Raw genomic sequence first — 22,257 nt, forward strand, 5'->3', positions numbered from 1 at the left:
CGCTTAAGCTTTATGTAAAATTTCAGGTGCTGAGATATTTTGGACAAAGTATGGCTGTAGAAGACTCGTGTCAGTTTCATAAACTCAGCTGTCCCAACCACCTCCCACAAGAGGCGTCAAAACAGAAGTAGAGGTGCTCAAAAGAGATCACTGATATTTATGCTTCAGGTGATGGCTTCGACTCTTCAAAGTGCAGTGTGCGCAGCGAGTACACACCTCCAGCATGCTTTGTTGAAAAGCAGCGTCCTGGCGGTTCCGGGCGTCAGTAAGGGAATCCAAGCGATGCGATTCATACAGCATCTGGCGCAGCACCTTATTGGCCCCATCGTCTCGCCGTCGCTTCCCAAGAAGGCTAGGCGTGGCACGCGTTGAGGGCTGCAGTGGGGGCTCTGGTGTGTGCTGCTGTGAGGGCTGCGGCGAGGGCACCGGTGTAGCTGTCGGGAAAGAAAATGTGCTCATCACGTGGTGGAATACGCAAAACATTTGGTAAAATGTATTAGAGGACTTGACATAAATATACAGGACAGCAATCTTGGGCAGCATTGTAGTAGCATATTTCATGTGCACATTTGCTAGACTGCTAGGAGATGTCACAGCCTCACTGCAAGAGAAATAAACATTCTGCACTGCGTGGCAAAGCCAGAGAGAGATAGTTTTGTGTGTACTGTAGAATCTCTGCAGTATTTTGGCTACTGCTGCAAATGCTGCCAGAGAGTATAGTGCTATTACTTTCAATCAGCTGCCAGAAAGGGTAGTATGGAGCTTGAATAATGGAAAGCCAACTCACGGTCTGTGGGGCTCCGTGTGTCTTGTCGACAACTTGCTGAGGCTCCCCGTTCATCTCCTCTGCTGTAACAGGGTAAAAGGTGCGGCTGATTGGTACTGGCAAACCATGAAACTAAAAGAGCACTAGCAAAAGAGAAGCAATCAATAATGCTCAACCACTTGTCTATGCATTCCTGCACCTCCTCCGAGACTAAAATACACCACAGATGGAATAAACAGTGCGAGCAAGGCGCAAGGCAAAGACATCATGTTTTTAAACGGCCGACCCCTTGTTGTTGAGAATCGACGCAAGCTGGATCCACAGCTCGCGCTTTTCAACAGCTGTGTATGAGTTTGTTAGGTCGGCAGAAGCCCGGGCCAAGAGCGGATGGCTCTTCATAGACTCTATTACGATTAGCTCTTGCTCGCTAGGCATTCTTCGAGTTGGCGCCATTTCGAGACTATAATTCCCGCTTAGAGAATTGCAGCAGCGAACACAGGGGGGAAAACAAACAAGGAATAGTTTCTGTTCCGCTTTTCGAAAGCAGGGAATAACAGGGAAAAACCTTTGCTCTGAGTTCGGGCTAATATGTTTTTACAGGAACATACGCGTGTGCTGCGCTGCAGCAACTTATAGCACAGCCAAGAACGACCGAAAACGAGCAAGGTTGTTAGCGTGCGCCCAACCGCCTTGCTTGGTTCTTGCTCCTTCCCAACTGAATCATTTGTGCCAGATGTTTATGAAGCCAAAAAAGTTGATTTTATCCAACAAGCCGTGCTTCGTGGACGCCTTGTATTTGCTAAAGTGAAAGAAACAGAACCCAAATCATATGCTTGGCATGTGGCATCTTTAAACCAATAACACAGGCTTACCTCAAGTTGTCTTCGTCGATTTTCGGGCCCGACGTTTCGTGCAGGTTCCTTTCTGGAGGCCCGTGACCTTCACTGGCTTCGATAATTGTTATCCGCTCACTTTGGACAACCAAATAGAACCTTGATTTCAGACGACGCCTAAAAAAGCAGGAACTAGCCGTGGGATCAGCTGTTTTTTAGAAGGCCGCCATGTTCAGTGTTTACATCTGCCAGCGCGCCCTCATGGCAACAAAACTTACCCACGAAAGCAGTTATTTGCAAAAGTGAATGTCCTTCTTGTTTTACTTCATGGCAGTGAGAGTGAAATACACTTTTATGAAAGAATAAAACAATGTTTGTTTTATTCACTGCGTATTCTTATAAAAAAGTTAGCATACGGCCCCTTGCCGTGCAAATTGGCCTCTTGTCGTGAAAATAAACTCTTCCGGGGCGGCACCCTACTAGCCATTGGTTGATTCCGCGTTCCGTCACGCGTTGACGTCTAGCCTTGTCGTCATGCTGTCGTCATTTTGACGTAACGCTCTACAACTTTAGAGCGAGTTCCGTAATTCGGGCCCTGTGTGATGTTGTTTTTCCAGTGCCACTGTACAGAGCCGTGTATACGGTGGACTCCACGGTGGGCACGCTTTGAAAAGAGTAAAAAGAATGCAAGTGCAGCCGGGAACCAAACCTTTCTTCTTCAAGATTCATACAAAAACACTACCAGATAAAAAGTTTTTAGAGGGAAGGGGATTATTTTTACCATGGGGATCGCACTGCCTTAACTGCAAGTTCCCCGAAACAGTTCACCATGCATTTCTTCACTGTTGGGAGGGGTGTCCTTTTTGGAATGTTTTCCAACAAACCATTAAAAAAGTTCCCACTTCATCCGTACGGCATCAGATATTTGGCCATTGAAAATTAGGGTGGTTTCCCGTTTGACCAAGAAATGCTCTTGGGCCTCCATAGAATATGGCGCTCCAGAACTGCGTGGTATTACCGCGATCCCGACGCGCAACCAGCCCGCGTGTATTTTCGGGAGAATGTTCACAGATTTTTGGAAGTGATGAAATTTCAATCATGTGTACCCGATTGGCTACCCAGGATGGAAAAGTGGAGGCTGTTGAGGGAATTTCGAACCTGACAAGGCCGGCCAGGAAGATCTGGCAGGTTGCTGGTATCAACATTTGGTGAATGCCGCCTCTGTAGTTTCCTGCACTGCTTTGTCGAAGAAAGCAATAAAGAAAAAATGACCGAGCGATCCAAGGCCCTGCGTTCAGGTCGCGGTCCGGTCTTCCGGGCGTGGGTTCGAATCCCACTTCTGACAACACTTTTTCTTTTTATGCACCCAAGAAGAATAACGAAGGTTTTACTCTGCACAGATTTCCTTGCACCCGTGTTCTGTCAGGATGGCCGAGCGGTCCAAGGCGCTGCGTTCAGGTCGCAGTCCGGTCTTCCGGGCGTGGGTTCGAATCTCACTTCTGACATCACTTTTTCTTTTTATGCACGCAAGAAGAATAACGAAGGTTTTACTCTGCACAGATTTCCTTGCACTCGTGTTCTGTCAGGATGGCGGGGCTAGAGGTGCAAGCATATTTTTCGTGTGTGTCTGGCCGGTGTATTGTCCTTGACTTTTCCCTGAATAGCATTGAGTGGCGCATTGTTGCCGTGTATGCGCCGAATGTGGTTAAGGAAAGAGTTGCTTTTTTCCAAAGCCTCCTAGAGCGCGTTTGCACGGAGAGGCAGCTCATCGTCTTCGGTGACTTCAATTGTGTCCTAAATGCTCGCGATAAGTCAAGCATCCGGGGGTTTCGAGACAGGAGCACTGAAGTGTTGATCAGAATTATTGATAACGGAAACCTCGAAGATGTGGCTGAATGTCTTGAGGGTGCGCGGGCAGTGAAGTTCACCCATTTTCAGGGCTCAAGCCATGCACGGCTGGACCGCATTTATACATCAGTTGACCTTGCCCCTGTATGCAGCCAGTACGAAGTTGTGGGAGTGTCCTTCTCAGACCACTGTTTAGTTGAGTGCTGCCTCGGAAGTGTCAAGCGAAGCAAGGCATTTTCATTGGAAATGTGGAAGCTAAACAACACGCTTCTTCGCGACGATGTCTACTACCGAGCAGTAAAGGATGAAATAAGAAAAATAAACCCGTGCAAGACCCTGAAGATATGGCAACAGTGGGAGTTAAGCAAAGAATCTTTAAAAATCAAAGCAATAGAAAGGGCCACTTGTATCCGGTATAAGAAAAAACAAGACGAAGCTGAGTTAAAGGCACTACTGCAAACGTTGCTGAAGCAGGAATACAAGGCGCCTGGGAAATGGATTGAAGATGTCAGGAAAACCAAGCAAAAGATAGAAATCATGGAAGAACGGCGTTATCGCGGAGCACTGGTGAGGGCGAGGGCGGAAGACACAGCTGCTGGCGAAGCGCCATCAAAACGTGCTCTCGGTTTAGAAAAAGCCCACGCTGAAAGTAATCACATCGATAAAATAGAATGGGGGGGGGGGGTATCTTATTGGCAGACAATGACCACATCGAAGCAGCCTTTACACAATTCTACCAGAGGCTTTTTTCGTGACATCCGGCAGACGCAGTTGCATTTAAGCATCACTTTCTTGGTGGAATGCCACGGCTGGACGAAGAAAGGAAAAAGAAAATGGAACTAGGAATAACTGAAAACGAAGTAGGGCATGCGATAGATGAATTAAACCTCGGAAAATCACCAGGACCAGATGGATTCAGTGCGGCATTTTATAAAGAATTTAAGCATGAAATTGCCCCGGTGCTATGTACAATGTTTAACGAAGCCTAAGGAATAAACTTGCCTCCGTCTTTTGGGACTTCCCATTCGGTACTCATACCGAAAACTAATGATATAGAGAAATTAAAATCTGTTACCGCATATCGACCGATAGCACTCACTAATGTGGACTACAAAATTTTTATGAAGGTATTGGCGCGAAGACTACAGACAGTGATAATGGATATTGTTGGACCCCACCAGACATGTGGAATAAAAGGGCGATCGATTTTTTCCAACATTCACAAAGCACGCAGTGTACTTGAAACCTGCGATGCAATTAATGGGCGGGTGGCCATGCTTCAGATTGATCTCGAAAAAGCTTTTGATTGTGTTTCTCATGAAATCTTGTTTTCCGTTTTAGACCATGTGAATCTCGGTTCAGTTATCCGCGAGGGTGTAGCCCTGGCGTATCGAAACTGCACGACAAGATTGATTGTTAACAAGTGCCTGGGGGCCCCCATTAGCGTGCAGCGTTCGGTGCGTCAGGGCTGCCCCCTCAGCCCTCTCTTATTTTGTATTTACATCGAAACATTGTGTAGGAAAATAATAGAAGACAATAGTATTAATGGCTTTAGGTTGCAAGCTGCTGAAGTTAAGCTGCTGGCGTAAGCTGACGACGTTGCTGTATTCACGGTTGATCAGGGGAGCATAAGCGAAGCTGTCGGGTGTGTACGCGAGTTCAGCGAAGTCACCGGTAGCGGGGTTAATTGGTCCAAAAGCCTCGGACTCTGGCATGGATGGTGGCCATCCCACCCGGACCATTTTGCCAACGTACCGTGGGCGACGACACCGGGCAAGTATTTGGGCGTTCCGCTCGATGCTTATCGCGAAAGCGAGGAGTATTGGAAACAGCAAACGAAAGAAGCACGTGACAGAGCTGGAAAATGGAAAGGCACCAATCTCTCCATTTTCGCCAGAGCTACAGTCTGCAACCTGTTTTTTTATTAACAAGCTCTGGTATGTGATGCAGGTTTTGCATTGCTCTCGGGTGCACATTCAGAAGTTACACCGGATTTTTGCCGTCTTTATATGGGCTTCCGAATGGGAACGTTGCAGCCGAACGAACCTGTTCCGGCGGGTAAAAGACGCGGGGTTGGGGCTAGGGCACCTCTTTTTAAGGCAGCTGGTGAACCGTTTTTTTTTTGTTTTTTCGCGACGTCTCAGACCCGTTCTTGCGCACCGTGTGCCAGGTGAGGCTGCGGCGATTGCTGCCCGAGTTTGTTGTTACCACAGAAGAGCTCTCGGGTGGAATTTCTGGTTACTACAAAGAGATTGTAGCAAGTGTTAGGTTTCTTTCAGCGCGTTTTTCTAGCGAATATTTGTATAAAACTATAAGAAAGAAGTTGTACCATGATCTTTGTGATATTGTTTTCCCAGAGCCTATGTACAGGGCCTTGTACAGTGGAGGTCCTGGAGCTGATGTTTTAAAAAGGGTAAAGAAAATGCAGGTGCCACCAGGAGTAAAGACCTTCTTTTTTAAATTACACACCGGGACACTCCCAGTTAAAAAGTTTTTGGAAGGAAAGGATTTCTTTTTACCGTGGGGATCGAACTGCTTAATTTGTAAACAGCCCGAAACAATAGACCATGTTTTTTTGCATTGCTGGGAAGGGGTTTATTTTTGGGATGTGTTACATAGGACAATAAAGAAAGAGCTACCACTTGACGCGCAGGGAATTCGTTATTTAAGCACAGACAATGAGGATGAGGTACCATTTGATCTCATAATGCTCTTGGGCCTCCACTGTATATGGCGCTCCAGAATGGCAGGCTATTATTGTGACAAAGACGCACGACCTGCCCGAATTTATTTTCGGGAAAGAATGGACTGCTTTCTGGCCATCCAGAAAGCAGCTGCGGAGCCTCCCGAGTGGCTCTCGAGGCTAGAGCCGCTCTGTATGCTTCGTGAATTTTAGAATGACGAAGCCAGACTCGTGCTGGCTGACCACGACAGTGTGTTATGTACATAGTGTTTTGTGTGTTTTTTGTTGAATGTTTTTTTTTGGTTAAATGTTATGAGCCAAAGCCAGGCAATAAAAAAAAAATGGCCGAGCGGTCCAAGGCGCTGCGTTCAGGTCGCAGTCCGGTCTTCCGGGCGTGGGTTCGAATCCCACTTCTGACATCACTTTTTCTTTTTATGCACGCAAGAAGAATAACGAAGGTTTTACTCTGCACAGATTTCCTTGCACTCGTGTTCTGTCAGGGAAAGAATGGACTGCTTTCTGGCCATCTAGAAAGCAGCTGCGGAGCCTCCCGAGTGGCTCTCGAGGCTAGAGCCGCTCTGTATGCTTCGTGAATTTTAGAATGACGAAGCCAGACTCATGCTGGCTAACCACGACAGTGTCTTAAGTACATAGTGTTTTGTGTGTTTTTTGTTGAATGTTTTTTTTTGGTTAAATGTTATGAGCCAAAGCCAGGCAATAAAGAAAAAAGGATGGCCGAGCGGTCCAAGGCCCTGCGTTCAGGTCGCAGTCCGGTCTTCCGGGCTTGGGTTCGAATCCCACTTCTGACATCACTTTTTCTTTTTATGCACGCAAGAAGAATAACGAAGGTTTTACTCTGCACAGATTTCCTTGCACTCGTGTTCTGTCAGGATGGCCGAGCGGTCCAAGGCCCTGCGTTCAGGTCGCAGTCCGGTCTTCCGGGCGTGGGTTCGAATCCCACTTCTGACATCACTTTTTCTTTTTATGCACGCAAGAAGAATAACGAAGGTTTTACTCTGCACAGATTTCCTTGCACCCGTGTTCTGTCAGGATGGCCGAGCGGTCCAAGGCGCTGCGTTCAGGTCGCAGTCCGGTCTTCCGGCCGTGGGTTCGAATCCCACTTCTGACATCACTTTTTCTTTTTATGCACGCAAGAAGAATAACGAAGGTTTCACTCTGCACAGATTTCCTTGCATCCGTGTTCTGTCAGGACGGCCGAGCGGTCCAAGGCCCTGCGTTCAGGTCGCAGTCCGGTCTTCCGGGCGTGGGTTCGAATCCCACTTCTGACATCACTTTTTCTTTTTATGCACGCAAGAAGAATAACGAAGGTTTTACTCTGCACAGATTTCCTTGCACCCATGTTCTGTCAGGATGGCCGAGCGATGCAATTGGAAACAGCAAACGAAAGAAGCACGTGACAGAGCTGGAAAATGGAAAGGCACCAATCTCTCCATTTTCGCCAGAGCTACAGTCTGCAACCTGTTTTTTATTAGCAAGCTCTGGTATGTGATGCAGGTTTTGCATTGCTCTCGGGTGCACATTCAGAAGTTACACCGGATTTTTGCCGTCTTTATATGGGCTTCCGAATGGGAACGTTGCAGCCGAACGAACCTGTTCCGGCGGGTAAAAGACGGGGGGTTGGGGCTAGGGCACCTCTTTTTAAGGCAGCTGGTGAACCGTTTTTTGTTTTTTCGCGATGTCTCAGACCCGTTCTTGCGCACCGTATGCCAGGTGAGGCTGCGGCGATTGCTGCCCGAGTTTGTTGTTACCACAGAAGAGCTCTCGGGTGGAATTTTTGGTTACTACAAAGAGATTGTAGCAAGTGTTAGGTTTCTTTCAGCGCGTTTTTCTAGCGATTATTTGTATAAAACTAAAAGAAAGAATTTGTACCATGATCTTTGTGATATTGTTTTCCCAGAGCCTATGTACAGGGCCTTGTACAGTGGAGGTCCTGGAGCTGATGTTTTAAAAAGGGTAAAGAAAATGCAGGTGCCACCAGAAGTAAAGACCTTCTTTTTTAAATTACACACCGGGACACTCCCAGTTAAAAAGTTTTTGGAAGGAAAGGATTTCTTTTTACCGTGGGGATCGAACTGCTTAATTTGTAAACAGCCCGAAACAATAGACCATGTTTTTTTGCATTGCTGGGAAGGGGTTTATTTTTGGGATGTGTTACAAAGGACAATAAAGAAAGAGCTACCACTTGACGCGCAGGGAATTCGTTATTTAAGCACAGACAATGAGGATGGGGTACCATTTGATCTCATAATGCTCTTGGGCCTCCACAGTATATGGCGCTCCAGAATGGCAGGCGATTATTGTGACAAAGAAACACGACCTGCCCGAATTTATTTTCGGGAAAGAATGGACTGCTTTCTGGCCATCCAGAAAGCAGCTGCGGAGCCTCCCGAGTGGCTCTCGAGGCTAGAGCCGCTCTGTATGCTTCGTGAATTTTAGTATGACGAAGCCAGACTCATGATGGCTGACCACGACAGTGTCGTATGTACATACATAGCGTTTTGTGTGTTTTTTGTTGAGTGTTTTTTGTGGAAATGTTATGGGTCAAAGCCAGGCAATAAAGAAAAAAAAAAGTCAGGATGGCCGAGCGGTCCAAGGCGCTGCGTTCAGGTCGCAGTCCGGTCTTCCGGGCGTGGGTTCGAATCCCACTTCTGACATCACTTTTTATTTTTATGCACGCAAGAAGAATAACGAAGGTTTTACTCTGCACAGATTTCCTTGCACTCGTGTTCTGTCAGGGAAAGAATGGACTGCTTTCTGGCCATCCAGAAAGCAGCTGCGGAGCCTCCCGAGTGGCTCTCGAGGCTAGAGCCGCTCTGTATGCTTCGTGAATTTTAGAATGACGAAGCCAGACTCATGCTGACTGACCACGACAGTGTCTTATGTACATAGTGTTTTGTGTGTTTTTTGTTGAATGTTTTTTTTTTGGTTAAATGTTATGAGCCAAAGCCAGGCAATAAAGAAAAAAGGATGGCCGAGCGGTCCAAGGCCGTGCGTTCAGGTCGCAGTCCGGTCTTCCGGGCGTGGGTTCGAATCCCACTTCTCACATCACATTTTCTTTTTATGCACGCAAGAAGAATAACCAAGGTTTTACTCTGCACAGATTTCCTTGCACTCGTGTTCTGTCAGGATGGCCGAGCGGTCCAAGGCGCTGCGTTCAGGTCGTAGTCCGGTCTTCCGGGCGTGGGTTCGAATCCCACTTCTCACATCACTTTTTCTTTTTATGCACGCAAGAAGAATAACGAAGGTTTTACTCTGCACAGATTTCCTTGCACCCGTGTTCTGTCAGGATGGCCGAGCAGTCCAAGGCGCTGCGTTCAGGTCGCAGTCCGGTCTTCCGGGCGTGGGTTCGAATCCCACTTCTCACATCACTTTTTCTTTTTATGCACGCAACAAGAATAACCAAGGTTTTACTCTGCACAGATTTCCTTGCACTCGTGTTCTGTCAGGATGGCCGAGCGGTCCAAGGCGCTGCGTTCAGGTCGTAGTCCGGTCTTCCGGGCGTGGGTGTGAATCCCACTTCTGACATCACTTTTTCTTTTTATGCACGGAAGAAGAATAACGAAGGTTTTACTCTGCACAGATTTCCTTGCACCCGTGTTCTGTCAGGATGGCCGAGGATTCGACTTCCGGCCACCGAGCGTGACGGACGCGTTATCATGAGCTCGGTCGGAGCGGTTTCAGCGGCCCAGTCGGGCCGCGGTAACAGGTTTTTTGCGGCTACTGCCGATGATTACCAGGTTGTTCTGCCCAATCTGCCATCCGGACGCATCGTCGCCAACACCGTTTTTATGCACGGCGATCCAAGAGCCCGGCCCTATCGTGTTGAAGACTACCGGGACACTTTGGCCAACCTTGGTGCGCTTCCCGACGTTGTGGCGTTGGGGGCGTATCAAATGAACCACGTGTGGGCTGTGACAATGACAACTGCTGATGCTGCTCAGAAGCTGCTTTTAGCCGTCGACGTGAAGGTAAAGGATCGCCCATGTTTGCTCATTGATCCGAATAACCGAGAGGTTCGCGTAAAGCTGCACTGGTTGCTGCATGGCGTTACCGACGAAGACGTTCGCGTGGCACTGTCGCCCTACGGGAAGGTGTTGGAAGTGACCCGGGAGAAGTGGCGGGCGCTCGGTGTCACTGAAAAAGGGTCGACGACTCGTACAGTTGGACTAAAATTGCATGCCGACGTCAAAATAGACGATATTTTGCATCAGCTCAAGATAGCCGGAGAGCTAACTCTTGTTGTTGTGCCGGGCCGCGCTCCTCTGTGTCTGCGCTGCAAGAGCACCGGGCACATACGTCGCGACTGCAAAGTGCCGCGTTGTAGTCGTTATTTCGGCCACGTCGATGCTGATTGCGCAAAGACGTACGCCAGCGTAGCCGGACCAGTGCAGGCAAACGACATATCGGACCACCTGATGGACGAGGAAGACTCAGAGGAAACAGCAAGGACGAGCCGTAACCTGGTAACGCAAGGTGCATCGTTGAACACTAAATAGGACGCACTCATTGACGGTGGGGATAAACCCGCAGACAAGCGGCGACATGACGACGCAGAAGGCGGGAACGAGAAGGATGAGGCAAGCACTACGGTCCACCCCTCTCCCGGAGGAGGCGAGAAACCACCCACCGAGCCGGCACCAGTCACCGTGATGGACAGCGACAGTATTAGTGCCGCTGCAAAGCGACCTCACGACGCAGGCGAAAATGGGAAGGAGCTTAGTGTCGTTGCTGCAGACGAGCCGCCAGCCAAGACGACTGTTGGACGGCGTCCTTCCTTTCGACCGCTGCCGAACACTTCGGCGGCGCGCAAGACGGCGGAATCGCCGCCTATGCCGCCGTGAGGACCGCCCTGTGCTAGCACACTCCGGATCAAACCGCAGTTGTGAGGTAAGCGCCATGCCCCCGGTTTTCTTTCCCACCTTGCTATAATGACTATGGATAAGTCCATTCGCATGGCAACATTAAATGTCCGAGGGCTTGCCTCAAGGAGGCAGCAGAGTCAACTTAACCGCCTGTTAAGCGACTTTGACCTTGACATTCTAGCAGTGCAGGAGACCAACGTCGAGGGCGACGTGGAAACCGGGGGCATTTCGTCCCAATTCGTAGCGCAATACCGTGCTATTGTGAGCCATTTCGTGGGAAATTCTGCAGGCTGCGCATTGTTAGTCCGACAGAGTCTAGGAGCCAAAATTCAAGCCGTTACGTCATGCACGTCAGGCCGGTTTATTGTAAGAGATTTGTTGTTATCGTCTTTGGAGTGGCGTGTAATCTGTTTGTATACGCCGACTGTTGCTGGGGAAAAATGCAGGTTTTTTTTAACAGCTAAACAGTATGCCCAGTGTAATAGGTTGGTCATTGTTATTGGTGATTTCAACTGCGTTCTTTCAGCCCGGGACAAAAGTAGCGCCCAACCGTGCAAGCACCACTACCCTCAATGAGATGATAGGGGACAGTAGTTTAGCGGATGTGGCTAAATGCCTTGGTGGTGGAAGAAATAAACAGTAAACCCATTTTCAGGCTTCGAGCCACCCTCGTTTGGATAGAGCATACGTAAACCTTGATTTGATGCCCTTTTGCAAGGAGTACCGAGTGAGCGCTAATTCATTTACTGATCACTGCTTAGTCCGTTTTTTAGTAGCAAGCACGAATGAAAGGAAAAGAAGCTTCGAGTGGCAGTTATGGAAATTGAATTCAAAATTATTGGATGATTAAATTTTTATGGCGTACGTGACCACGCAAGTAGAAGCAATGAATCATATGGGTAACACGACGTGCAGAGAAAAATGGGATAACTTCAAGCAGACAGTTAAAATCAAAGCATTGGAGCGGGCGAATGCTATACGCAGACAAAAGGGGCCAGAGGAAAAAAACGATGCACAGAAACTTGGAAAAATTGATCAGTGAAGAGTGTAGTAGACCCGGCATGTTCATGGACGATATTCCCGCACTAAAGCATAAAATAGAACAGATCGATATCGAAAGATACGACGGTGCTCTGGTGCAGGCGAGAGCTGAAAAGCTGATAGCGGGGGGAAGTTCCGTCAAAAAGAGCGTTGGGCTCAGAAAAGTGGCACGCACGGTGCAATCAGATAGCGGAAATTGAAGTTGGTGGAAAAGTTAGTGACACACCAGAAGATATTGAGCGCGCTATCTTCGAGCACTACAGTGGTTTATTTGCCACCTGCTCATTTGACATTGATCGTTTCAAGGAGGACTTCCTTTTGTTGATGCCATGCCTAGACGACAGTACGAAGGAAATATTGGAGGAAGAGGAAGCTATTTTAGTAGAGGAAGTGAAAAGCGCTATGGGGAACTTGCGCTTAAGTTTGCGGTGCCGATTGCAGCACCATAACACACTGCGTAGCGAGAAGAGCAAGCAGTTTTGGGTAGTACTTTTAGTACTTTTCCGCGCCACCTTGAGGCGCTTATTTACGTGAGCCTACACGCTCTGTCGTAGGCGCACGTGCCGTGCGTCAGCTATCTGGACGACGCCGAGAGAAGCTAGGCAATGAATGCTGTCAGCCAAACGCGGGTATCTAATCGCGCAGAATGTGTTCTCGCGTTTGCAGCGGCCCAAGCGGCTGACAAAAGCATCGTGAAGAGCAAAACCGCAAAACAGGACGGAACTGAGGCAGGCGACAACACAGGGCGGTACTGACAACTGAGCATTTATTGAAACACAGCAGAGCTTATAAGGATCAGTCGCGCGTGTAATCTGGAAAGCAATCATAAATCATAAAAAGAAGATGAAGCATGTAGCAAAAGAAGACAACTTTTCCCATGAGCCACCTAGTCGAAATAAGTGTGTTGTCTTACCATATCTTCACAGTATTTCCCACAATCTTAAGAAGATCTCCGGCAGATATGGCGTTGACGTGGTCATGTCTGCGCCCTGCAAGCTCTCAAAACTTTTTAATTTGGTGAGGAAGCAGACTTCAACGCATGTAGTTTGCGGCATGAGGCATTCGAAGAAGTACGTCTCATGCGCGACGGGGGTGGTTTATAAGATTCCCCTCAGCTGTGGTCGATATTGTGTCGGACAAACTGGCAGATGTTTAAACATTCGTCTGCAAGAGCATGCGCGCTCCTTGAGTAGGCCCGGAGGACCTGCCCTGCCCGTTCATTGTCGCAGTTGTAAGGGCTGCTATCCTAAGCTTAATTGTACAGAGATCATAGGAAGAAGAAAGAGGCAGTTGGAAAGGGAAATTTTCGAGGCTGTTGCCATCCTGGAATCGGAGCCAGATAAGTGTGTCAGCACGCCTTCTGTGTCTATTTTTCAGAAAGAGTTAGCTTTTTTGTCAGCGTTTCACTAGGTTGTTTTTTGCTTGGTTTTGCGTAGGTTAGTTGTATCATTCTTGCTCGGTTTCATTCCTTTCGCCGCACTGAATGTTTTCGTCATGGTTGCCATTGATTTGTTTCTACATGCTTCATCTTCTTATGATTTATGATTGCTTTCCAGATTACACGCGCGACTGATCCTTATAAGCTCTGCTGTGTTTCAATAAATGCTCAGTTGTCAGTACCGCCCTGTGTTGTCGCCTGCCTCAGTCCCGTCCGTTTTGCGGTTTTCATCTTCACGATGTCGTACCAACTGGCCTACACCAAAGTCCTTCTAAGTGACAAAAGCAATTTTGAGTCACCGAATGGAACAATTGCAGTCCCACCTTGGCAGAGCAGGTTTCCAATTGAAAGCATGCAGCCGGAGAAGTCTCCGGGCCCGGATGGTCTGACCACAGCTTTTTATAAACGTCTAAGAGGAATAATTTCACCAGTCTTAGCTGCTTTTTATAATGAGGCATTTGATCTGAATGTACTGCCGCCGTCCTTCTCATCCTCCAACACTGTTCTTATACCGAAATCAGAAGAACCCGTTGGATTGCGCAGAGTAACTTCTTACCGTCCAATTTGCCTCACAAATGGAGACCATAAGATAATGATGAAAATTTTGGCTAAGCGATTGCAGGCAGTCATTACCTATCTGGTGGGGCCGCATCAAACGCGCGGTATTAAAGGACGATCTATCCTCTGAAATATACATGTAGCGCGTAATATCCTGGAATGCTGCGACGCAGTGGGCACACAAGTGGCAATGATCCGAATTGATCTGGCGAAAGCGTTAGATAGAGTGCCTCATGAAATTCTTCTGTGCATTCTATATCATGTGAATGTGGGTAGAATTATTGGAGACGGGGTAGCCATGGCGTACCAGGATTGCTCGGCAAGGCTAATTGTCAACAAAGATGTGGGTGCATGCATTTCAGTCAAGCGCTCGGTGCGCCAGGGTTGCCCCCTTTCGCCACTGTTGTTTTGTTTGTATATAGTCATTTTGTTTGAGCGTCATACAGAGCGATTGCATGCACGGTTTTAAACTGCATCAGTTAGAAGTCCGACTGTGGGCTTAGGCGGATGATATAGCCATGTTTTGTAATGATTACGACAGTGTAAAACAGGCTGTTAAATGTGTTAAATGTTTTTGTGCGGCACGTGGCAGCGCGGTAAACTGGATTAAGTGCCTGGGATTCTGGCACGAGGATTAGCCGGAGGCTCCAGACACTTTTGCCAACGTGTGTTTTAGTACGACTCCTGTTAAATACTTGGAAGTTCCCCTTGAGTGTTACAAATACAGCGAAGCCTACTGGGGGAGTGAAGTGGATAAAATGAGGGAGAGAGTAAATCAATGAAACGGATGGAATTGGTCAATCTTCTCGCGAGCCAGAATTTGCAACATATTTTTAGTGAGCAAACTTTGGTATGTCCTCCAAGTCTTGCATTGCTCAAGGGTTCATATCCAAAAATGTTATCGGGTGTTTGCAGTGTTCGTGTGGGCATCTTCTTGGGAAAGATCAAGCCGCACCAATTTATTTCTACGAGCTCGAAATGGGGGACTCAGTGTGTCACATTTGTTTTTGAGAGAGGTTTTCAATCGGTTTTCATTTCTTCGGGACGTTAAGCACCCGTTCCTACACACTGTCAACTTCGCCTGGGGAAGCACTTGCCTAATATGGTTGTCTCTGCTGGCAGTATGCCCGATGGAGTGCATGGTTTTCTAGGCGAAGTTGTGGTTTCATGTAGGTTTTTGACGGCGCGGTTTTCACTCGAATACCTGAGTGAAATCAACCAGAAAAAACTGTATAAAGACCTTTGTAGTGTGCTTCTCCCCGTACCTTTATATCGGTCCCTTTACAGGGAAGGTATAGGTAACAAGGTACTAAAGCGTGTTAGGCAATGTTAGTCCCGTGTGGTGTTAAGACTTTCTTTTTTAAATTACACACTGGAACTTTGACTGTCAAACCGTGGATGGCTGAAAGAGGTTTTTTCGTTCCTTGGGGCACTCACTGTATATTATACAGAAAGGAGGAGACAATTGAGCATGTGTTCCTTGAATGCTGGGATGCTGTGTTCCTTTGGGATGTGCTCCAGCGCACAATCAAAAAAGAATTTCCTCTCGATGGGTATAGAATTCGCTACTTGCCAATTGAAAGTGATGACGGTACCCTATTTGATTTGATCATGGTAATTTCCCTACACAGCATTTGGAAATGCAGAATGGCAGTAAGGCGCACGCCAATCTCGATGCAAGACCGGCACGTCAATATTTTAAAGACAGCATAAGAAATTATGTTCAGGAGAAAAAAGATGCTGGAATGGTCTTCCAGAGTGGCTGTCACGTGTTTAATTATTATTGGCGATGAAGGAATTTTAGCATGAGCGTGTCGCGCACAAGTTGGGTGGCCGTTTTTTTTTAACAAAGATGTTGGTTGTGTTTTAGTGCTTATGTACGAATATGTGTTTTTCATGCGGCCCAAAATACCGACAGTAAAGAAAAAAAAAGTCAGCATGGCCAAGCGGTCCAAGGCACTGCATGCAGGTGGCTGTCCGGACTTCCGGGCGTGGGTTCGAATCCCGCTTCTGACATCACTGTTTTTCTTTTCATGCCCACAAGACGAAAAAGGAAGGTTTTGCTCAGCACCGATTCCATGGCACTTGTGTTATGTCAGGATGGCACTGTGTGTCAAGTTAGGTTGTGTAGGGTCTTGTCAAATTTAGTTGCTAGTTCGGCGCCGAAATCGCAAGTTCGCGGCCAGTAAAGCTTTCGCTTTAAAACACGCCATGCCGCCATTGCCGCGGCACAAACTTGGTGCGCTGCCAAAGTCGCCGGCGGAGCCGCGCCTGTTTTGCGGAAGCCCACGACGCCGCCGCAAAACTGGAGGAAGAGCTAATGGCGTATTCCAATTGGCGATTCGGATCAAGTTTTCTTGCTCCTCGGTAACAAAGAGTGTGTTTCAGTGGGTTATTTGGATTCAGATTCTCAGTTCTGATTGGACTGCGACGGTATAGTCCCTAGACCTCCTATACATCTTGCTCTTTTGCGGATTCGGAACTGTTAGATCTTCTTATGGCGTATTCCAGTCGGCGATGAGTGACCGAAATCAGCTGGTGCCAAGGCGCGACAACCCCATTGCTGCGGCAGGCCGATATGTCGATGGTGGTTGCGATGCCCGCGCGAGGCAGTCTGCAAGCGTGACGGTGCAACCACCGTCGACATATCGGCTTCCCGGACCAATGGGGTTGTCGCGCCTTGCCAGCAGCTGATTTCTTTCACTCAAGCCAGGTTTGAGAGCAGCCCAATCGTGTCGTACGAATGCGCTAGTGACGTGATTTTTTTTTTTTTTTGCATTTCGCAGGCTTTATTAGGAGCTCGGAAAAAGGTACACGTGAGACTATCTTTATCGCAAATAAATGGAATGGGGGTTTCTGAAGGTGCTCTTCAACTTTGCTATTCACATTTGCTGTCTAAAGTCAATATTTACGTATGTATAAAAATTATCTTAACTGCTAATTAATTGCAAAACAAACAATTGCCTATCATGCGCAATCCGGTTGGTAGGTGTACGCAAGTGGTTTTCCTGGCCTACCTCAAATATCTTCCTTTTTAACCCTTGGCTAATGTCAGCCTGGACACCCTGTATATAAGCGAGGTTACGAAGGAAGCACTATTCAGAAACAGCTCATAAATGTGGCGATATGTGTGTACAGGGCAGGAAATAAAATTTCTCCAAGGCTACCACACTACGCCGAAAACAACAAAATGACATTGTCGCTGAAAACAGACCAGGTACAGTTTTATATGATTCTATAGAACATGACGCGACACATTGTAAGCACAACGCAGTGTGTACAGCACAGTTCGTTTCCTTGCTCCTCTATAAATTTATTTGCCCATTCTCGTTATGAACTTCTGCATGGCTTTATTGACTTTGATAAAAACTGAAGCTGTAGGAGAACAGAAAACTATATTACCTGAAAGGCAATCTCTTTTTCGTGCTCTTCACCGCCCAGCCTTCGAAGTTCAACACTTTGCGGGAAAGGTGACAAATCTGATGTGACAGACGAGCACAAATTTCCGACGCCAAAAGTAAAAGCTGTGAATGTGTCCTTGAGTGTGCTAGCTGGATCTGAAAGCTGCTCAGTTGTGTGGAGACGACCGCATGAGTCCAATTTCAGAGTAAATTGATCGAGTCCAAGCATCGAGACTTCCGCAATCCTTATTCACAGTTAGCAATCAAGCGCAGGTTACACAAAGTTTTTTTTTGCACCATGCTGTCAGCTGCGTAATCAGTCATGTAGTAAACCGACGGCCTTGAACTTTTCCTTCATAGTGCAGCTAAAAATGTCCTACTGAAGCAGACAGAGTATAGACCCTGCCTCGTCGCATCTTCCCGTAACTGACAAGCTTGTCGAGTTAATTGATGTCAGTTTTCAACTGCGCCAAGGTTTGATTCAGCAGCGAACTAAGTAGACGGGAGGAGGTTGCATTTTCCTGTACTGCGTGCCTCTATAAAGTTGTACGAAGACTATTTACGGTTATTAAAAACGGCTTGCCTGGGATTGCCATTAGCTCTTTTGTGTCTCACGATTTTAAGGACATTTTTTACGTTTTCCTGACAGAGTTGCAAATGTTAAAATTTGTTTGAACACGTATTTTCATAACTGAAATTTCGAAAGTAATTCGTTGAGTCCAAACTCGCCCGAAATTCTCGCTGCACTGCCACTTAAAAATTCAGTTTGAGTTTTTACAAGCAACATATTCATTTTTAAGTTTTAAAATTCTCCCAAGAAGTTCTTACAGAGAACCCGGCCTGAATGGATGTATTGGAATCCAGGAGGACATCATTTTAATAAGTTTTGACAGTTCCGCAATAAACGCCTTTTGTTAGAGAGACTCTTTTCAGAACTTCCTCACTGAAGAAAGGATTTGTGGGCGAACTAATATTTTCGAATCCATTTGGAAACAGATGTATCCAGTTAGCATCATGCATGGCTTTCAGTTTGACGTTTTCCCTGCCCCGTTTTCGGGCTTTTGGTGGCGCAGGAGCACTACTGCCCACATCCTCGCAAAAACCGGGTGTCTGAACCAGATTTCACCTTTGACCTTTGCGTGCGCGGGCAGGGAAGAGAAGGTGGAGGAACGCAGCTGCATCCAGGCTAGAGAGGCTGCTTCCCTGTACACCCCCCCCCCCCCCTTTCCAGAAGGCCTCCCCCCCATGTGAATCGTGCTTACTCGGGAGAAGAAAGGCGATGGGAGAATGATCGATACGTGCGAAACCGGCACAAAAGCGTAGCCAATGGGGAATGTCGCCTCGCATCGCATTCGTGACTATGCGTGTTTGACCACTCTCTGTCGTGACTCTGCTTCTCGGGTTAGCCCCGGGTTGTCTCTCTGTCGAATAGTATCGCCGTGTGCTGAAACGGGAACAAGCAACGGGCAAGACGACAGCGGCAGCGGGAATCAACGGAGGCCGATGTCGTGGCTAATAAGAGACAGAGGCAGTGTGTGCAGAGAAGATGTGAAGGCTACGCCTTCTGATCAAATGGGTTTAGGCAAGGCAAATAACCCGACAAGATGCATTTATTGCAGCAATGCAAACAAAATCTAAACAAATGCTCGTGCCTGCGCGAGTCTAACAAAGCAGGTGCCTAAGCAAGGCAACGGCAACTAGCCCCGGAAGGCATACAAAAAATTGGCCCCGAAGGCGCGGACAAACGCTCACATACGAAGGATCCCAGCAAACGCTCCCGCCGTGAATCATTCTCTTCTCGCGAGTGGCACCGTACTTCTGTTCCGTTACGTGCGCTTTTTAAAGCGAGGGTTAAGCCCCCTCGGTCGCTTCTGCGCATGTCCCGCATATCTGCCTTCCATGCGCCGCTTGATAAGCACGCGCTGGTCGAGTGGCCTACAGACGTCAGCAAGAAAGCGACGAAGAACGGCGGTTGCGACTGGCAGTCGAGAAGGCGGCTCGCCGAAATCAAAAATCGCAAGAGCGTCTGACGGACTATCCTGAAGCGACGAAAATATTCGCCCGTGAGTTTGGAGAAAATTCGCCTGCGTTTTCGTGAAGAAGCCTCTCAGCAAAACGATGTTTTATCATTGAGACACAACAAGAGTAACTAAGCAAAACGAAGCATAACCGCGAGATTAACTCGAACAATTTTCAATCATTGAGACACAAGCATAGCAGTGCAAAACGTAATGCTGCTGCACGATGTTCCTTGATTAACCTGGTTAAATCATCTGTATTTTTTACGTAACGAGCGTGCACATGGCCCTTGGCCTACAGAAGCCAGTTTTCAAGAACGCGCAAAGGCCATTCTCCACACCGTGCGGAAAGTCTGATAAGGTGTAGACGGCACAGTTGTAAACTTCTGTGTGTGGGCACCTCGACTTGATGCTTGTAAGAGCACCTGCCAGCGCATTCAATGTCAAGAGCAGCACCTATCGTCACTGTTACATCACGTTTTTAGCACAGCGAGCTCTTTTATTACCAATGAAATGTATAACATTCTCTTTCTTGTTTAGAGTAAATGAAAAGTTACCGCAGGACTCTCGGCACACAGTAGATGCCGCAGAAGGCAGTAACAAACGAGTTTCTTCCCCGTTATCAAAGCTTGTATCACACAAATTAATAGTCGGATCAAATTGATGAAGCTGCCACTCTGGTATTTCTTTGTGCAAATCGGTTAATGTAACTAAACCAAAAAGTTAATCAAGTGCAATATAGACACTGCTCCGTACCTTTTAAACCAATAGCCTATCGCATGTTGCGATTCCAACTGGCGCCATCACACGTGACACCGTCGACCAAGAGGCCGGGCTGCTAAACACAGCAGCGTTCCCTCAAGCTCAATCTTAGCAAGTACGCTGACTTTAAATTTTGTTTCTGGATGAAAATCGCCCAAGACTTCCGTCTATGTCCCTGCGACAAAAATCAAAGAAAAACACAAACGGGAAAAAAAATAGAAATGATTTTTATTTACATTTTTTGCGACAATTTTTGTGCGCTTTGTTGTTGAAAAACAAATGTCAAACGATAAAGATGTTATACCATAAGTCATGATTTTAATGTTAACTGTTACTTGCTTTGAGTCGTCGCGGCGGCTTGAGCGGGTAAGAAAGGGGACGTCGCATCAAGTTGGAAATTATCGCTGCGACGTGGAAACGACCACTACCGTACCTTTTTTCAATCACGCCCTCCTTTATCCCTTCGCTTACGGCGCGCGGCTCAGGTGTCCACCGAGGTATGTGAGAAAGTTACTGCATGATTTCCTTTCCTCAAAATCAATTTTCATTTATCGCTGCGACGCGTCGCTTAATCCCTGGGCTCCTTGCATATGAACTAGCCATCCATCCATCCTTATTGTCCGTCATTTGTCACTGTCGCTCCCGCGAACTAGCTTGCAGTTTTTTTTTCCTTCGTGCACTAGTTGCCGTCGCGGGTCTCGCCGTGATGCCTTCACATGGAAGTGTGGTAGGCAATACCAGTGTCACAAGCGTCTCAGCGGTCCTGCGCACCTCCAAAAGCAAACTGACTGACCTCAACAACCGAAACAAGCGACGCCAAACTGACTACTACCTGCGCCTCATGTTCCTAAAGTCCGTCATGAAAAAGGCAAAGGAGCTGCAGAGGGCGCAACCACTCGCGCTCATAAAAGGTGATGGAACTTTGCCCAACGACTTTCCGGGCCCACGGATGGCGGCGGTCCTTCCGCTACTTTCCAAGCAACACGCGAGACGTCGACCTCTTCAGAGCTGCACCGACTTTGAAAGCGTTCCGGCTGGCCCATCCATATCCGCGTCCACCAAGGATGCGCGCTCGTCAACTGTTGAAGCCTGTACTTGTACGCCAATGTGCGTTAAGTCGGCCAAGAGCACAACGGAGCCTGCGATGCGAGCAGCTTTGACCCCCAACGATCAGCGCGAGGATCTACAGGCCTAGTCCTCTGGTTCAAGCTTCTTGCCATCTTAAGGTTGCAGACATACCTGACAACACATCTCCGCGGTTGCAGAGAGGGAAATTGTTTTGGGCTGCAGCGAAGAAACTGGCTCCTCGGAGGACAACGTTGTCGGCGGTCCCTACGGCTTCAGACTCGTCTCGCCGATGCTCCACGAATAGGACTTCGTTAACGCGAACCTCTGTTTGTGAGTTCTGATAATAAATCAAGCATCCTCGCTTAATCTGCGTAACTCTCTCGTATGTGTGCTCCGCCAAAGGCGCTGAGCTGGCCTAGTTGCTGCATTTTGCAATGCCAGATTGCGTTGCCAGATGGTCGCTGCAGCCACCGCGTTGCGTCGTTCGTTTCATATCTCTGTGTGCCGTGTAATGGCTGTTTTTCGACGGGCGCTCGAATGCGGAAGTCCAGTCTGTTGCCGTTAGTTCCTTGCGCCCATTTAGATGAGCTTTCTCCTACGGTGTGACAGCGTTCGGCGCATGCGCACGCTGTCCCATTTGCCTTTTCGTACTCCCACTGCATTCCGCTGCGTCAGACCTTTGTCTGTGCACTCATCGCAGCTTTGGTTGGGCTTCAAGGAACTACTGGAAAATACGGCACTGTGAAAGTGCTGAGAGTAAAAGAATGTATACGAAAGCCCCAGGGATTCATGAGCAACCGAATCGGCGATTGAGCTCGGCGCATTACTCCCCAGACTAATATTAATAATAATAATATTTGGTTTTAGAGGAAAGGAAATGGCGCAGTATCTGTCTCCTATATCGGCGGACACCTGAACCGCGCCGTAAGGGAAGGGATAAAGGAGGGAGTGAAAGAAG

At 47.7% G+C, this 22,257-nt stretch overlaps 9 non-coding genes across 9 annotated transcripts; all 9 read left to right on the forward strand.

Annotated features, from left to right (window-relative positions):
* The first annotated feature begins 3,020 nt into the window (after window positions 1-3,020).
* TRNAL-CAG (transfer RNA leucine (anticodon CAG)) lies at window positions 3,021-3,104 on the forward strand. The gene has a single exon. It is a non-coding gene; the product is annotated as a tRNA-Leu (tRNA).
* Window positions 3,105-6,452: 3,348 nt separating this feature from the next.
* Window positions 6,453-6,549, forward strand: TRNAL-CAG (transfer RNA leucine (anticodon CAG)). The gene has a single exon. It is a non-coding gene; the product is annotated as a tRNA-Leu (tRNA).
* Window positions 6,550-7,015: 466 nt separating this feature from the next.
* TRNAL-CAG (transfer RNA leucine (anticodon CAG)) lies at window positions 7,016-7,099 on the forward strand. Its single transcript has one exon. It is a non-coding gene; the product is annotated as a tRNA-Leu (tRNA).
* Window positions 7,100-7,175: 76 nt separating this feature from the next.
* Window positions 7,176-7,259, forward strand: TRNAL-CAG (transfer RNA leucine (anticodon CAG)). Its single transcript has one exon. It is a non-coding gene; the product is annotated as a tRNA-Leu (tRNA).
* Window positions 7,260-7,335: 76 nt separating this feature from the next.
* On the forward strand, window positions 7,336-7,419 carry TRNAL-CAG (transfer RNA leucine (anticodon CAG)). Its single transcript has one exon. It is a non-coding gene; the product is annotated as a tRNA-Leu (tRNA).
* Window positions 7,420-8,721: 1,302 nt separating this feature from the next.
* On the forward strand, window positions 8,722-8,805 carry TRNAL-CAG (transfer RNA leucine (anticodon CAG)). Its single transcript has one exon. It is a non-coding gene; the product is annotated as a tRNA-Leu (tRNA).
* A 467-nt stretch (window positions 8,806-9,272) lies between these two features.
* Window positions 9,273-9,356, forward strand: TRNAL-CAG (transfer RNA leucine (anticodon CAG)). Its single transcript has one exon. It is a non-coding gene; the product is annotated as a tRNA-Leu (tRNA).
* Window positions 9,357-9,432: 76 nt separating this feature from the next.
* TRNAL-CAG (transfer RNA leucine (anticodon CAG)) lies at window positions 9,433-9,516 on the forward strand. Its single transcript has one exon. It is a non-coding gene; the product is annotated as a tRNA-Leu (tRNA).
* Window positions 9,517-9,592: 76 nt separating this feature from the next.
* On the forward strand, window positions 9,593-9,676 carry TRNAL-CAG (transfer RNA leucine (anticodon CAG)). The gene has a single exon. It is a non-coding gene; the product is annotated as a tRNA-Leu (tRNA).
* The last annotated feature ends 12,581 nt before the right edge of the window (window positions 9,677-22,257 follow it).

This window comes from Amblyomma americanum, chromosome 2 (assembly GCF_052857255.1).
Source record: "Amblyomma americanum isolate KBUSLIRL-KWMA chromosome 2, ASM5285725v1, whole genome shotgun sequence".
Taxonomy (NCBI): domain Eukaryota; kingdom Metazoa; phylum Arthropoda; class Arachnida; order Ixodida; family Ixodidae; genus Amblyomma; species Amblyomma americanum.